Below are 16040 nucleotides of genomic sequence, written 5' to 3' on the forward strand. Positions count from 1 at the left end.
AATCACTTTTAAACCCATTTCCACCTTTTTTTCCCTTCTCTTCCTCTTACTTTTTTTTCACGTTTTTTTACGTTTTTCTCCTTTTCGCCTCTTTTCTGGGCGTATTATTCTTCTTTTTCTTCTTTTTTTTCGTCTAATGCATACCCCATCAGTGCAGCAATGCTTATTCAATACCGCCAGCAGATGGAGACACTGGGGGATAATTTTCTAAGGATTTATACTGATTTTTCCTGTCTGAATTTGTCGCACAGAAAGTTGCAGGCCAAATATGTGTGACATTTCTGCGACTTTAGCTTCTAGAGCATTTTTACAACATTATACATAGGTGCTGAATACATAAAAAGCGACTGTTCAGCGACAGACAAGTCGCATCGGCTGAAAGTAGGCCAGAATGTCAGTCCATGTTGGAGCAGGTTTAGATACAGTCTAAAGTATAGATCTCAAAGTCTGTGCACAGAATTTAGCAAGGGCCTCGCACCTTCTGATGCATCAGGTAGGTGCACAATAGCATAGCCTAACCCTCTGTACTTTGGTCTATATTGATGCGGGACATAGACAGCCAGCTGATGACCAATCCATTAGTGCAATGGATGGCTGGAAGCATTTGTCTTTGCCTTTGCAATACCACAGAAGCAATGCATGGTCAATGTACAGCAATGACACACCTGTGTGAACAGCCAGGAGACCCCCCCCCCCCCCCCATGTTATGTTACATAGTTACATAGTTAGTACGGTCGAAAAAAGACATATGTCCATCAAGTTCAACCAGGGAATTAAGGGGTAGGGGTGTGGCGCGATATTGGGGAAGGGATGAGATTTTATATTTCTTCATAAGCATTAATCTTATTTTGTCAATTAGGAACATTCAGCACCCACCCGCTATCAAGGCAGCTGCCTATCATGTCATGCCCTACCTGCACAGGTGTGCTGGCTACTCAAATGATCCAATTAAGGAGGCCATTTAGTCAGCAGCAGCAGAAGTCCTGTGCCTGGACGCTCCAACAGCGGCCAGACACAAGCAGAAGCAGCAGAAGCAGCAGCAGCAGCACCACCTTTTGTTTTTTGGCTGCAGCAGCAAGGCCCACAGGGCTGGCTAGCTGGCTAGCCAGCAAGCAGGTAGCAATGAAAGTAGGAATCTTTCTTTTTAACCCTGTAAGGGGGTGGTGCACTGTACCCGAAGATACTGCCATATCGGGTCAATGCATAGGGCGACGGAAGCAAGCTTCGAAATCGGCCCCCGTTCTCAAAAATCCATTTAATATATGGTCCCCAGATAGGGGACGTATCAGATATTAAACTGATAAGAACAGATACTACACTTGATCTTAGCCAAAAGGCCGAGAAGCGATAACCGTGAAAGGGGCGGGCCCAACAAGGTCCCCTTCATGGGCACTATCACTGCTTGCTGTCAGGGAGGCTGCCAGACAATTTTCCATGCACACTCTGGGCTGGGGGGCAGTCAACCACCAGTACACACAGCAGAACCTAAACCCATACCATTATTGCTAAGCAGCAAGACAGGGGCCCATTGCACTCCCACGGGGCCTTTTTAAATGCAATCCATAACCCGGATTTGCCAGGAACCCTTCTTACTCCTCCTACTTGCATGTGACACTGGGCTTAGGATCTGCATAGGAAACACACACACAAGCACACACCTACCTTTGTTGCCTGCAGATGCCTCCTTGGCTGTCCCCAAACGGTATCAAACCAACACCCACGGGAAGCTGTAAGCATAGAGGACATGCCTGCACCCCATTGGACTTACCTGTGTGGGTTAAATCCGGGTTATTTGACAACCTATGGCGGTGATGGTTCTGCTCAGGCAGAGCAGTGCTGATGCTCCTCATAAAGCTGTCGCTGCTGTGAAGGTTCTAGGTGACATCACAAATCCCTATGGTTACATACACAACAAAGCTGGGTTGTTGTTGTTTACACTCTGCAAGGCCTGTGGAAGTGAGTGACATCATAGCACTGTAGTTCTGAGGGTTCTAGATGGATGCAACAATCTCCTGTTGCTTCTATGAAGGCCATAATAGACGACATCACCAAACAGCTCCATAGTCACATACACAGCAAAGGAGAGATGTTGTTTACACCTAGTGATGTCAGTGGTATTGAGTGACATCACAGCACAGTGCTAAGGCTCCTGGGCCTGGACACAGCAGCGGCTGCAATATCTCAACGGAGAATACGTTTATATATATGTGTGTGTGTGCGCGTATATATATATATATATATATATATATATATATATATATATATATTTCTCCGCCGAAATCACTTTTAAACCCATTTCCACCTTTTTTTCCCTTCTCTTCCTCTTACTTTTTTTTCACGTTTTTTTACGTTTTTCTCCTTTTCGCCTCTTTTCTGGGCGTATTATTCTTCTTTTTCTTCTTTTTTTTCGTCTAATGCATACCCCATCAGTGCAGCAATGCTTATTCAATACCGCCAGCAGATGGAGACACTGGGGGATAATTTTCTAAGGATTTATACTGATTTTTCCTGTCTGAATTTGTCGCACAGAAAGTTGCAGGCCAAATATGTGTGACATTTCTGCGACTTTAGCTTCTAGAGCATTTTTACAACATTATACATAGGTGCTGAATACATAAAAAGCGACTGTTCAGCGACAGACAAGTCGCATCGGCTGAAAGTAGGCCAGAATGTCAGTCCATGTTGGAGCAGGTTTAGATACAGTCTAAAGTATAGATCTCAAAGTCTGTGCACAGAATTTAGCAAGGGCCTCGCACCTTCTGATGCATCAGGTAGGTGCACAATAGCATAGCCTAACCCTCTGTACTTTGGTCTATATTGATGCGGGACATAGACAGCCAGCTGATGACCAATCCATTAGTGCAATGGATGGCTGGAAGCATTTGTCTTTGCCTTTGCAATACCACAGAAGCAATGCATGGTCAATGTACAGCAATGACACACCTGTGTGAACAGCCAGGAGACCCCCCCCCCCCCCCCCATGTTATGTTACATAGTTACATAGTTAGTACGGTCGAAAAAAGACATATGTCCATCAAGTTCAACCAGGGAATTAAGGGGTAGGGGTGTGGCGCGATATTGGGGAAGGGATGAGATTTTATATTTCTTCATAAGCATTAATCTTATTTTGTCAATTAGGAACATTCAGCACCCACCCGCTATCAAGGCAGCTGCCTATCATGTCATGCCCTACCTGCACAGGTGTGCTGGCTACTCAAATGATCCAATTAAGGAGGCCATTTAGTCAGCAGCAGCAGAAGTCCTGTGCCTGGACGCTCCAACAGCGGCCAGACACAAGCAGAAGCAGCAGAAGCAGCAGCAGCAGCACCACCTTTTGTTTTTTGGCTGCAGCAGCAAGGCCCACAGGGCTGGCTAGCTGGCTAGCCAGCAAGCAGGTAGCAATGAAAGTAGGAATCTTTCTTTTTAACCCTGTAAGGGGGTGGTGCACTGTACCCGAAGATACTGCCATATCGGGTCAATGCATAGGGCGACGGAAGCAAGCTTCGAAATCGGCCCCCGTTCTCAAAAATCCATTTAATATATGGTCCCCAGATAGGGGACGTATCAGATATTAAACTGATAAGAACAGATACTACACTTGATCTTAGCCAAAAGGCCGAGAAGCGATAACCGTGAAAGGGGCGGGCCCAACAAGGTCCCCTTCATGGGCACTATCACTGCTTGCTGTCAGGGAGGCTGCCAGACAATTTTCCATGCACACTCTGGGCTGGGGGGCAGTCAACCACCAGTACACACAGCAGAACCTAAACCCATACCATTATTGCTAAGCAGCAAGACAGGGGCCCATTGCACTCCCACGGGGCCTTTTTAAATGCAATCCATAACCCGGATTTGCCAGGAACCCTTCTTACTCCTCCTACTTGCATGTGACACTGGGCTTAGGATCTGCATAGGAAACACACACACAAGCACACACCTACCTTTGTTGCCTGCAGATGCCTCCTTGGCTGTCCCCAAACGGTATCAAACCAACACCCACGGGAAGCTGTAAGCATAGAGGACATGCCTGCACCCCATTGGACTTACCTGTGTGGGTTAAATCCGGGTTATTTGACAACCTATGGCGGTGATGGTTCTGCTCAGGCAGAGCAGTGCTGATGCTCCTCATAAAGCTGTCGCTGCTGTGAAGGTTCTAGGTGACATCACAAATCCCTATGGTTACATACACAACAAAGCTGGGTTGTTGTTGTTTACACTCTGCAAGGCCTGTGGAAGTGAGTGACATCATAGCACTGTAGTTCTGAGGGTTCTAGATGGATGCAACAATCTCCTGTTGCTTCTATGAAGGCCATAATAGACGACATCACCAAACAGCTCCATAGTCACATACACAGCAAAGGAGAGATGTTGTTTACACCTAGTGATGTCAGTGGTATTGAGTGACATCACAGCACAGTGCTAAGGCTCCTGGGCCTGGACACAGCAGCGGCTGCAATATCTCAACGGAGAATACGTTTATATATATGTGTGTGTGTGCGCGTATATATATATATATATATATATATATATATATATATATATATTTCTCCGCCGAAATCACTTTTAAACCCATTTCCACCTTTTTTTCCCTTCTCTTCCTCTTACTTTTTTTTCACGTTTTTTTACGTTTTTCTCCTTTTCGCCTCTTTTCTGGGCGTATTATTCTTCTTTTTCTTCTTTTTTTTCGTCTAATGCATACCCCATCAGTGCAGCAATGCTTATTCAATACCGCCAGCAGATGGAGACACTGGGGGATAATTTTCTAAGGATTTATACTGATTTTTCCTGTCTGAATTTGTCGCACAGAAAGTTGCAGGCCAAATATGTGTGACATTTCTGCGACTTTAGCTTCTAGAGCATTTTTACAACATTATACATAGGTGCTGAATACATAAAAAGCGACTGTTCAGCGACAGACAAGTCGCATCGGCTGAAAGTAGGCCAGAATGTCAGTCCATGTTGGAGCAGGTTTAGATACAGTCTAAAGTATAGATCTCAAAGTCTGTGCACAGAATTTAGCAAGGGCCTCGCACCTTCTGATGCATCAGGTAGGTGCACAATAGCATAGCCTAACCCTCTGTACTTTGGTCTATATTGATGCGGGACATAGACAGCCAGCTGATGACCAATCCATTAGTGCAATGGATGGCTGGAAGCATTTGTCTTTGCCTTTGCAATACCACAGAAGCAATGCATGGTCAATGTACAGCAATGACACACCTGTGTGAACAGCCAGGAGACCCCCCCCCCCCCCCCCATGTTATGTTACATAGTTACATAGTTAGTACGGTCGAAAAAAGACATATGTCCATCAAGTTCAACCAGGGAATTAAGGGGTAGGGGTGTGGCGCGATATTGGGGAAGGGATGAGATTTTATATTTCTTCATAAGCATTAATCTTATTTTGTCAATTAGGAACATTCAGCACCCACCCGCTATCAAGGCAGCTGCCTATCATGTCATGCCCTACCTGCACAGGTGTGCTGGCTACTCAAATGATCCAATTAAGGAGGCCATTTAGTCAGCAGCAGCAGAAGTCCTGTGCCTGGACGCTCCAACAGCGGCCAGACACAAGCAGAAGCAGCAGAAGCAGCAGCAGCAGCACCACCTTTTGTTTTTTGGCTGCAGCAGCAAGGCCCACAGGGCTGGCTAGCTGGCTAGCCAGCAAGCAGGTAGCAATGAAAGTAGGAATCTTTCTTTTTAACCCTGTAAGGGGGTGGTGCACTGTACCCGAAGATACTGCCATATCGGGTCAATGCATAGGGCGACGGAAGCAAGCTTCGAAATCGGCCCCCGTTCTCAAAAATCCATTTAATATATGGTCCCCAGATAGGGGACGTATCAGATATTAAACTGATAAGAACAGATACTACACTTGATCTTAGCCAAAAGGCCGAGAAGCGATAACCGTGAAAGGGGCGGGCCCAACAAGGTCCCCTTCATGGGCACTATCACTGCTTGCTGTCAGGGAGGCTGCCAGACAATTTTCCATGCACACTCTGGGCTGGGGGGCAGTCAACCACCAGTACACACAGCAGAACCTAAACCCATACCATTATTGCTAAGCAGCAAGACAGGGGCCCATTGCACTCCCACGGGGCCTTTTTAAATGCAATCCATAACCCGGATTTGCCAGGAACCCTTCTTACTCCTCCTACTTGCATGTGACACTGGGCTTAGGATCTGCATAGGAAACACACACACAAGCACACACCTACCTTTGTTGCCTGCAGATGCCTCCTTGGCTGTCCCCAAACGGTATCAAACCAACACCCACGGGAAGCTGTAAGCATAGAGGACATGCCTGCACCCCATTGGACTTACCTGTGTGGGTTAAATCCGGGTTATTTGACAACCTATGGCGGTGATGGTTCTGCTCAGGCAGAGCAGTGCTGATGCTCCTCATAAAGCTGTCGCTGCTGTGAAGGTTCTAGGTGACATCACAAATCCCTATGGTTACATACACAACAAAGCTGGGTTGTTGTTGTTTACACTCTGCAAGGCCTGTGGAAGTGAGTGACATCATAGCACTGTAGTTCTGAGGGTTCTAGATGGATGCAACAATCTCCTGTTGCTTCTATGAAGGCCATAATAGACGACATCACCAAACAGCTCCATAGTCACATACACAGCAAAGGAGAGATGTTGTTTACACCTAGTGATGTCAGTGGTATTGAGTGACATCACAGCACAGTGCTAAGGCTCCTGGGCCTGGACACAGCAGCGGCTGCAATATCTCAACGGAGAATACGTTTATATATATGTGTGTGTGTGCGCGTATATATATATATATATATATATATATATATATATATATATATATATATCTCCGCCGAAATCACTTTTAAACCCATTTCCACCTTTTTTTCCCTTCTCTTCCTCTTACTTTTTTTTCACGTTTTTTTACGTTTTTCTCCTTTTCGCCTCTTTTCTGGGCGTATTATTCTTCTTTTTCTTCTTTTTTTTCGTCTAATGCATACCCCATCAGTGCAGCAATGCTTATTCAATACCGCCAGCAGATGGAGACACTGGGGGATAATTTTCTAAGGATTTATACTGATTTTTCCTGTCTGAATTTGTCGCACAGAAAGTTGCAGGCCAAATATGTGTGACATTTCTGCGACTTTAGCTTCTAGAGCATTTTTACAACATTATACATAGGTGCTGAATACATAAAAAGCGACTGTTCAGCGACAGACAAGTCGCATCGGCTGAAAGTAGGCCAGAATGTCAGTCCATGTTGGAGCAGGTTTAGATACAGTCTAAAGTATAGATCTCAAAGTCTGTGCACAGAATTTAGCAAGGGCCTCGCACCTTCTGATGCATCAGGTAGGTGCACAATAGCATAGCCTAACCCTCTGTACTTTGGTCTATATTGATGCGGGACATAGACAGCCAGCTGATGACCAATCCATTAGTGCAATGGATGGCTGGAAGCATTTGTCTTTGCCTTTGCAATACCACAGAAGCAATGCATGGTCAATGTACAGCAATGACACACCTGTGTGAACAGCCAGGAGACCCCCCCCCCCCCCCCATGTTATGTTACATAGTTACATAGTTAGTACGGTCGAAAAAAGACATATGTCCATCAAGTTCAACCAGGGAATTAAGGGGTAGGGGTGTGGCGCGATATTGGGGAAGGGATGAGATTTTATATTTCTTCATAAGCATTAATCTTATTTTGTCAATTAGGAACATTCAGCACCCACCCGCTATCAAGGCAGCTGCCTATCATGTCATGCCCTACCTGCACAGGTGTGCTGGCTACTCAAATGATCCAATTAAGGAGGCCATTTAGTCAGCAGCAGCAGAAGTCCTGTGCCTGGACGCTCCAACAGCGGCCAGACACAAGCAGAAGCAGCAGAAGCAGCACCACCTTTTGTTTTTTGGCTGCAGCAGCAAGGCCCACAGGGCTGGCTAGCTGGCTAGCCAGCAAGCAGGTAGCAATGAAAGTAGGAATCTTTCTTTTTAACCCTGTAAGGGGGTGGTGCACTGTACCCGAAGATACTGCCATATCGGGTCAATGCATAGGGCGACGGAAGCAAGCTTCGAAATCGGCCCCCGTTCTCAAAAATCCATTTAATATATGGTCCCCAGATAGGGGACGTATCAGATATTAAACTGATAAGAACAGATACTACACTTGATCTTAGCCAAAAGGCCGAGAAGCGATAACCGTGAAAGGGGCGGGCCCAACAAGGTCCCCTTCATGGGCACTATCACTGCTTGCTGTCAGGGAGGCTGCCAGACAATTTTCCATGCACACTCTGGGCTGGGGGGCAGTCAACCACCAGTACACACAGCAGAACCTAAACCCATACCATTATTGCTAAGCAGCAAGACAGGGGCCCATTGCACTCCCACGGGGCCTTTTTAAATGCAATCCATAACCCGGATTTGCCAGGAACCCTTCTTACTCCTCCTACTTGCATGTGACACTGGGCTTAGGATCTGCATAGGAAACACACACACAAGCACACACCTACCTTTGTTGCCTGCAGATGCCTCCTTGGCTGTCCCCAAACGGTATCAAACCAACACCCACGGGAAGCTGTAAGCATAGAGGACATGCCTGCACCCCATTGGACTTACCTGTGTGGGTTAAATCCGGGTTATTTGACAACCTATGGCGGTGATGGTTCTGCTCAGGCAGAGCAGTGCTGATGCTCCTCATAAAGCTGTCGCTGCTGTGAAGGTTCTAGGTGACATCACAAATCCCTATGGTTACATACACAACAAAGCTGGGTTGTTGTTGTTTACACTCTGCAAGGCCTGTGGAAGTGAGTGACATCATAGCACTGTAGTTCTGAGGGTTCTAGATGGATGCAACAATCTCCTGTTGCTTCTATGAAGGCCATAATAGACGACATCACCAAACAGCTCCATAGTCACATACACAGCAAAGGAGAGATGTTGTTTACACCTAGTGATGTCAGTGGTATTGAGTGACATCACAGCACAGTGCTAAGGCTCCTGGGCCTGGACACAGCAGCGGCTGCAATATCTCAACGGAGAATACGTTTATATATATGTGTGTGTGTGCGCGTATATATATATATATATATATATATATATATATATATATATATATTCTCCGCCGAAATCACTTTTAAACCCATTTCCACCTTTTTTTCCCTTCTCTTCCTCTTACTTTTTTTTCACGTTTTTTTACGTTTTTCTCCTTTTCGCCTCTTTTCTGGGCGTATTATTCTTCTTTTTCTTCTTTTTTTTCGTCTAATGCATACCCCATCAGTGCAGCAATGCTTATTCAATACCGCCAGCAGATGGAGACACTGGGGGATAATTTTCTAAGGATTTATACTGATTTTTCCTGTCTGAATTTGTCGCACAGAAAGTTGCAGGCCAAATATGTGTGACATTTCTGCGACTTTAGCTTCTAGAGCATTTTTACAACATTATACATAGGTGCTGAATAGTGTTGAGCGGCATAGGCCATATTCGAATTCGCGAATATTCGCGAATATATGGACGAATATTCGTCATATATTCGCGAATATTCGCATATTCGTTATACCCTCGTTTTATTTTCGCATATGCGAATATTCGCGTATGCGAAAATTAACATATGTGAAAAGTTGCATATACAAAATTAACGCATGTGAAACTTCGCATATGCGAAACTTCGCATATGCGAAACTTCGCATATGCGAAACTTCGCATATGCGCAAATTCGCATATGCGAAAATTAGCATGTGCTAATTTTCGCATATGCGAATTTCCACACGTCAGTCTTACACAGTAGTATTACAGCCTTCTTTACACCACATAAGCTGGAAGCAGAGAGGGATGATCACTGTGATGTGTACTGTGAAGAAAAAAAAAAAAAAAAAAAAAAAAAAAAAAACGAATATTCGTAATTACGAATATATAGCGCTATATTCGCGAAATTCGCGAATTCGCGAATATGCGATATTCGCGAATAATATTCGAATTGCGAATATTCGCGAGCAACACTAGTGCTGAATACATAAAAAGCGACTGTTCAGCGACAGACAAGTCGCATCGGCTGAAAGTAGGCCAGAATGTCAGTCCATGTTGGAGCAGGTTTAGATACAGTCTAAAGTATAGATCTCAAAGTCTGTGCACAGAATTTAGCAAGGGCCTCGCACCTTCTGATGCATCAGGTAGGTGCACAATAGCATAGCCTAACCCTCTGTACTTTGGTCTATATTGATGCGGGACATAGACAGCCAGCTGATGACCAATCCATTAGTGCAATGGATGGCTGGAAGCATTTGTCTTTGCCTTTGCAATACCACAGAAGCAATGCATGGTCAATGTACAGCAATGACACACCTGTGTGAACAGCCAGGAGACCCCCCCCCCCCCCCCCCCATGTTATGTTACATAGTTACATAGTTAGTACGGTCGAAAAAAGACATATGTCCATCAAGTTCAACCAGGGAATTAAGGGGTAGGGGTGTGGCGCGATATTGGGGAAGGGATGAGATTTTATATTTCTTCATAAGCATTAATCTTATTTTGTCAATTAGGAACATTCAGCACCCACCCGCTATCAAGGCAGCTGCCTATCATGTCATGCCCTACCTGCACAGGTGTGCTGGCTACTCAAATGATCCAATTAAGGAGGCCATTTAGTCAGCAGCAGCAGAAGTCCTGTGCCTGGACGCTCCAACAGCGGCCAGACACAAGCAGAAGCAGCAGAAGCAGCAGCAGCAGCACCACCTTTTGTTTTTTGGCTGCAGCAGCAAGGCCCACAGGGCTGGCTAGCTGGCTAGCCAGCAAGCAGGTAGCAATGAAAGTAGTAATCTTTCTTTTTAACCCTGTAAGGGGGTGGTGCACTGTACCCGAAGATACTGCCATATCGGGTCAATGCATAGGGCGACGGAAGCAAGCTTCGAAATCGGCCCCCGTTCTCAAAAATCCATTTAATATATGGTCCCCAGATAGGGGACGTATCAGATATTAAACTGATAAGAACAGATACTACACTTGATCTTAGCCAAAAGGCCGAGAAGCGATAACCGTGAAAGGGGCGGGCCCAACAAGGTCCCCTTCATGGGCACTATCACTGCTTGCTGTCAGGGAGGCTGCCAGACAATTTTCCATGCACACTCTGGGCTGGGGGGCAGTCAACCACCAGTACACACAGCAGAACCTAAACCCATACCATTATTGCTAAGCAGCAAGACAGGGGCCCATTGCACTCCCACGGGGCCTTTTTAAATGCAATCCATAACCCGGATTTGCCAGGAACCCTTCTTACTCCTCCTACTTGCATGTGACACTGGGCTTAGGATCTGCATAGGAAACACACACACAAGCACACACCTACCTTTGTTGCCTGCAGATGCCTCCTTGGCTGTCCCCAAACGGTATCAAACCAACACCCACGGGAAGCTGTAAGCATAGAGGACATGCCTGCACCCCATTGGACTTACCTGTGTGGGTTAAATCCGGGTTATTTGACAACCTATGGCGGTGATGGTTCTGCTCAGGCAGAGCAGTGCTGATGCTCCTCATAAAGCTGTCGCTGCTGTGAAGGTTCTAGGTGACATCACAAATCCCTATGGTTACATACACAACAAAGCTGGGTTGTTGTTGTTTACACTCTGCAAGGCCTGTGGAAGTGAGTGACATCATAGCACTGTAGTTCTGAGGGTTCTAGATGGATGCAACAATCTCCTGTTGCTTCTATGAAGGCCATAATAGACGACATCACCAAACAGCTCCATAGTCACATACACAGCAAAGGAGAGATGTTGTTTACACCTAGTGATGTCAGTGGTATTGAGTGACATCACAGCACAGTGCTAAGGCTCCTGGGCCTGGACACAGCAGCGGCTGCAATATCTCAACGGAGAATACGTTTATATATATGTGTGTGTGTGCGCGTATATATATATATATATATATATATATATATATATATATATATATATTTCTCCGCCGAAATCACTTTTAAACCCATTTCCACCTTTTTTTCCCTTCTCTTCCTCTTACTTTTTTTTCACGTTTTTTTACGTTTTTCTCCTTTTCGCCTCTTTTCTGGGCGTATTATTCTTCTTTTTCTTCTTTTTTTTCGTCTAATGCATACCCCATCAGTGCAGCAATGCTTATTCAATACCGCCAGCAGATGGAGACACTGGGGGATAATTTTCTAAGGATTTATACTGATTTTTCCTGTCTGAATTTGTCGCACAGAAAGTTGCAGGCCAAATATGTGTGACATTTCTGCGACTTTAGCTTCTAGAGCATTTTTACAACATTATACATAGGTGCTGAATACATAAAAAGCGACTGTTCAGCGACAGACAAGTCGCATCGGCTGAAAGTAGGCCAGAATGTCAGTCCATGTTGGAGCAGGTTTAGATACAGTCTAAAGTATAGATCTCAAAGTCTGTGCACAGAATTTAGCAAGGGCCTCGCACCTTCTGATGCATCAGGTAGGTGCACAATAGCATAGCCTAACCCTCTGTACTTTGGTCTATATTGATGCGGGACATAGACAGCCAGCTGATGACCAATCCATTAGTGCAATGGATGGCTGGAAGCATTTGTCTTTGCCTTTGCAATACCACAGAAGCAATGCATGGTCAATGTACAGCAATGACACACCTGTGTGAACAGCCAGGAGACACCCCCCCCCCCCCCCCCATGTTATGTTACATAGTTACATAGTTAGTACGGTCGAAAAAAGACATATGTCCATCAAGTTCAACCAGGGAATTAAGGGGTAGGGGTGTGGCGCGATATTGGGGAAGGGATGAGATTTTATATTTCTTCATAAGCATTAATCTTATTTTGTCAATTAGGAACATTCAGCACCCACCCGCTATCAAGGCAGCTGCCTATCATGTCATGCCCTACCTGCACAGGTGTGCTGGCTACTCAAATGATCCAATTAAGGAGGCCATTTAGTCAGCAGCAGCAGAAGTCCTGTGCCTGGACGCTCCAACAGCGGCCAGACACAAGCAGAAGCAGCAGAAGCAGCAGCAGCAGCACCACCTTTTGTTTTTTGGCTGCAGCAGCAAGGCCCACAGGGCTGGCTAGCTGGCTAGCCAGCAAGCAGGTAGCAATGAAAGTAGGAATCTTTCTTTTTAACCCTGTAAGGGGGTGGTGCACTGTACCCGAAGATACTGCCATATCGGGTCAATGCATAGGGCGACGGAAGCAAGCTTCGAAATCGGCCCCCGTTCTCAAAAATCCATTTAATATATGGTCCCCAGATAGGGGACGTATCAGATATTAAACTGATAAGAACAGATACTACACTTGATCTTAGCCAAAAGGCCGAGAAGCGATAACCGTGAAAGGGGCGGGCCCAACAAGGTCCCCTTCATGGGCACTATCACTGCTTGCTGTCAGGGAGGCTGCCAGACAATTTTCCATGCACACTCTGGGCTGGGGGGCAGTCAACCACCAGTACACACAGCAGAACCTAAACCCATACCATTATTGCTAAGCAGCAAGACAGGGGCCCATTGCACTCCCACGGGGCCTTTTTAAATGCAATCCATAACCCGGATTTGCCAGGAACCCTTCTTACTCCTCCTACTTGCATGTGACACTGGGCTTAGGATCTGCATAGGAAACACACACACAAGCACACACCTACCTTTGTTGCCTGCAGATGCCTCCTTGGCTGTCCCCAAACGGTATCAAACCAACACCCACGGGAAGCTGTAAGCATAGAGGACATGCCTGCACCCCATTGGACTTACCTGTGTGGGTTAAATCCGGGTTATTTGACAACCTATGGCGGTGATGGTTCTGCTCAGGCAGAGCAGTGCTGATGCTCCTCATAAAGCTGTCGCTGCTGTGAAGGTTCTAGGTGACATCACAAATCCCTATGGTTACATACACAACAAAGCTGGGTTGTTGTTGTTTACACTCTGCAAGGCCTGTGGAAGTGAGTGACATCATAGCACTGTAGTTCTGAGGGTTCTAGATGGATGCAACAATCTCCTGTTGCTTCTATGAAGGCCATAATAGACGACATCACCAAACAGCTCCATAGTCACATACACAGCAAAGGAGAGATGTTGTTTACACCTAGTGATGTCAGTGGTATTGAGTGACATCACAGCACAGTGCTAAGGCTCCTGGGCCTGGACACAGCAGCGGCTGCAATATCTCAACGGAGAATACGTTTATATATATGTGTGTGTGTGCGCGTATATATATATATATATATATATATATATATATATATATATATATATTTCTCCGCCGAAATCACTTTTAAACCCATTTCCACCTTTTTTTCCCTTCTCTTCCTCTTACTTTTTTTTCACGTTTTTTTACGTTTTTCTCCTTTTCGCCTCTTTTCTGGGCGTATTATTCTTCTTTTTCTTCTTTTTTTTCGTCTAATGCATACCCCATCAGTGCAGCAATGCTTATTCAATACCGCCAGCAGATGGAGACACTGGGGGATAATTTTCTAAGGATTTATACTGATTTTTCCTGTCTGAATTTGTCGCACAGAAAGTTGCAGGCCAAATATGTGTGACATTTCTGCGACTTTAGCTTCTAGAGCATTTTTACAACATTATACATAGGTGCTGAATACATAAAAAGCGACTGTTCAGCGACAGACAAGTCGCATCGGCTGAAAGTAGGCCAGAATGTCAGTCCATGTTGGAGCAGGTTTAGATACAGTCTAAAGTATAGATCTCAAAGTCTGTGCACAGAATTTAGCAAGGGCCTCGCACCTTCTGATGCATCAGGTAGGTGCACAATAGCATAGCCTAACCCTCTGTACTTTGGTCTATATTGATGCGGGACATAGACAGCCAGCTGATGACCAATCCATTAGTGCAATGGATGGCTGGAAGCATTTGTCTTTGCCTTTGCAATACCACAGAAGCAATGCATGGTCAATGTACAGCAATGACACACCTGTGTGAACAGCCAGGAGACCCCCCCCCCCCCCCCATGTTATGTTACATAGTTACATAGTTAGTACGGTCGAAAAAAGACATATGTCCATCAAGTTCAACCAGGGAATTAAGGGGTAGGGGTGTGGCGCGATATTGGGGAAGGGATGAGATTTTATATTTCTTCATAAGCATTAATCTTATTTTGTCAATTAGGAACATTCAGCACCCACCCGCTATCAAGGCAGCTGCCTATCATGTCATGCCCTACCTGCACAGGTGTGCTGGCTACTCAAATGATCCAATTAAGGAGGCCATTTAGTCAGCAGCAGCAGAAGTCCTGTGCCTGGACGCTCCAACAGCGGCCAGACACAAGCAGAAGCAGCAGAAGCAGCAGCAGCAGCACCACCTTTTGTTTTTTGGCTGCAGCAGCAAGGCCCACAGGGCTGGCTAGCTGGCTAGCCAGCAAGCAGGTAGCAATGAAAGTAGGAATCTTTCTTTTTAACCCTGTAAGGGGGTGGTGCACTGTACCCGAAGATACTGCCATATCGGGTCAATGCATAGGGCGACGGAAGCAAGCTTCGAAATCGGCCCCCGTTCTCAAAAATCCATTTAATATATGGTCCCCAGATAGGGGACGTATCAGATATTAAACTGATAAGAACAGATACTACACTTGATCTTAGCCAAAAGGCCGAGAAGCGATAACCGTGAAAGGGGCGGGCCCAACAAGGTCCCCTTCATGGGCACTATCACTGCTTGCTGTCAGGGAGGCTGCCAGACAATTTTCCATGCACACTCTGGGCTGGGGGGCAGTCAACCACCAGTACACACAGCAGAACCTAAACCCATACCATTATTGCTAAGCAGCAAGACAGGGGCCCATTGCACTCCCACGGGGCCTTTTTAAATGCAATCCATAACCCGGATTTGCCAGGAACCCTTCTTACTCCTCCTACTTGCATGTGACACTGGGCTTAGGATCTGCATAGGAAACACACACACAAGCACACACCTACCTTTGTTGCCTGCAGATGCCTCCTTGGCTGTCCCCAAACGGTATCAAACCAACACCCACGGGAAGCTGTAAGCATAGAGGACATGCCTGCACCCCATTGGACTTACCTGTGTGGGTTAAATCCGGGTTATTTGACAACCTATGGCGGTGATGGTTCT

General features: G+C 45.8%; 7 non-coding genes across 7 annotated transcripts; all 7 read right to left on the minus strand.

Annotated features, from left to right (window-relative positions):
• Positions 1 to 1158: 1158 nt before the first annotated feature.
• Positions 1159 to 1349, minus strand: LOC130319381 (U2 spliceosomal RNA). Its single transcript, XR_008865582.1, has one exon. It is a non-coding gene; the product is annotated as a U2 spliceosomal RNA (small nuclear RNA).
• A 2088-nt stretch (positions 1350 to 3437) lies between these two features.
• LOC130319394 (U2 spliceosomal RNA) lies at positions 3438 to 3628 on the minus strand. Its single transcript, XR_008865593.1, has one exon. It is a non-coding gene; the product is annotated as a U2 spliceosomal RNA (small nuclear RNA).
• A 2086-nt stretch (positions 3629 to 5714) lies between these two features.
• On the minus strand, positions 5715 to 5905 carry LOC130319400 (U2 spliceosomal RNA). The gene has a single exon (XR_008865596.1). It is a non-coding gene; the product is annotated as a U2 spliceosomal RNA (small nuclear RNA).
• Positions 5906 to 7985: 2080 nt separating this feature from the next.
• Positions 7986 to 8176, minus strand: LOC130319401 (U2 spliceosomal RNA). The gene has a single exon (XR_008865597.1). It is a non-coding gene; the product is annotated as a U2 spliceosomal RNA (small nuclear RNA).
• Positions 8177 to 10816: 2640 nt separating this feature from the next.
• On the minus strand, positions 10817 to 11007 carry LOC130319402 (U2 spliceosomal RNA). The gene has a single exon (XR_008865598.1). It is a non-coding gene; the product is annotated as a U2 spliceosomal RNA (small nuclear RNA).
• A 2092-nt stretch (positions 11008 to 13099) lies between these two features.
• LOC130319383 (U2 spliceosomal RNA) lies at positions 13100 to 13290 on the minus strand. Its single transcript, XR_008865583.1, has one exon. It is a non-coding gene; the product is annotated as a U2 spliceosomal RNA (small nuclear RNA).
• A 2089-nt stretch (positions 13291 to 15379) lies between these two features.
• Positions 15380 to 15570, minus strand: LOC130319384 (U2 spliceosomal RNA). The gene has a single exon (XR_008865584.1). It is a non-coding gene; the product is annotated as a U2 spliceosomal RNA (small nuclear RNA).
• Positions 15571 to 16040: the final 470 nt, after the last annotated feature.

The sequence above is a fragment of the Hyla sarda genome, unplaced genomic scaffold, assembly GCF_029499605.1.
Source record: "Hyla sarda isolate aHylSar1 unplaced genomic scaffold, aHylSar1.hap1 scaffold_2121, whole genome shotgun sequence".
NCBI classification, from domain to species: Eukaryota; Metazoa; Chordata; class Amphibia; order Anura; family Hylidae; genus Hyla; species Hyla sarda.